This window comes from Echinops telfairi, unplaced genomic scaffold, assembly GCF_000313985.2.
Source record: "Echinops telfairi isolate 266 unplaced genomic scaffold, ASM31398v2 ScPeMD7_7420;HRSCAF=8458, whole genome shotgun sequence".
NCBI lineage: Eukaryota > Metazoa > Chordata > Mammalia > Afrosoricida > Tenrecidae > Echinops > Echinops telfairi.
This window is the reverse complement of record NW_022111320.1, coordinates 16,884,711-16,886,096: the sequence shown is the minus strand read 5'-3', so window position 1 is coordinate 16,886,096 and position 1,386 is coordinate 16,884,711. Positions and strand designations below refer to the sequence as shown.

The following is a 1,386-nucleotide window of genomic DNA, read 5'->3' as shown; positions in this document are numbered from 1 at the left end:
TATGTTCAACTCAAAATGGAAGTGCTGTATCTACTATTAAAAGTATTGTGAAATAATAATAACTTATAATCTATCAAGGGGTCACGAGGGTCGGTGGGGGAATAAAGAGGAGCTGATACCAAGGACTCAATAGAAACTATTTATCTAGGAAAGAATGATGGCAGCATATGTACAAATAGGCCTGATAAAATTGATGTATGGATTATAATAGTTGTGAGAGCCCCAATTAAATGATCTTTTAATTAATATAAATAAATTGAAGTGTTGTGATTTGAGACTAGCATTAAATGATCTATATGATATTTGGAGATGAACATTTTCCCTTAGAAGATAAAAGAAAAATTTTAGAAAGAGGAAAAATAAAACTGAAATAGACTTGGAGTCTTTAGTGACAAACAAGTTCATCTCAAATCCAAGAGAAGATAAATCTAAGAGAATTAGACAAACATATTTAATTTGAAGACCTTTGGGTCCCTTGATGGGTACAAAAAACCATGCATTGTGATGATTGATTTAATTGCTTTTGTGTTGCTTATTGTGTTAATCTTGGATCTCCTATAAGAATTCTGATAAAGGCACACAGAGAATTTTTTTTTTTTGGCATCATCACAATGCAGTTGCTCACTCATGGAAAGCAAGGGCTGACCTGGGAGAATGTGATTGGGAAATCTTATCCCATCGGCCCCGACCTTGCCCCTTCAGAATTTTTGTTCCCCAAACTCTAAAAATATTGAAAAGGAACTTGGTTTAAATTCCTTGAGGATGCCAAACCTACTGTTCAGATATGGCATCAAAGAGCATAGAATTCTTCAAGGAAGGGATAGAGAGCTGGAAGTATCCTGAGCATAGTGAATATTTTCTGTTGTCAGTTTTACGTGAGGATTTGACCATGTCTTTGTGATTATAGTGAATTAGGCTGCTGAATTAGGTAGTAAGATACTTGATTTTTATTCCTCATTCCTCTCTTGTAAAGAAATCCCCTAACACTTTGAACACTAATTTCTTTATCTATAAAATGTATTCCTCTGTTGGAGAAAACAAAATGTCCCAGTTCATTTAAAAACCTTTTAAGGGATCTGACAATGTGCACTGTGAGTCATCTGAGACTTCAAAATTAATCATTCCTTTGTGGAGACTATCCTTGCAAGTGAAAATCCTTGAGCTTGAAAAAATGAAAAAATAAAGAGTAGTTTTCAGAAAACATAAAACTCATTGAAAACACACGCTAATGAAAGCCCACCTCCCAGCTCCCACTACCATGACTCGAATTCTATCTTGCAAGACTGGCTAGACCAGAGGAGGTACACTGGTACAGATGGGGACTGAAAATACAGGGAGTCCAGGACGGATGAGCCCTATAGGACCAGTGGTGTGAGTGGCAAAACA

General features: G+C 36.0%; 1 protein-coding gene across 2 annotated transcripts in view; it reads left to right on the top strand.

The window, feature by feature from the left end:
• PHC3 (polyhomeotic homolog 3) overlaps positions 1-1,386 on the top strand; it is a 94,701-nt gene that overhangs the window by 63,413 nt on the left and 29,902 nt on the right. The gene's annotated exons all lie outside the window — the stretch shown is intronic.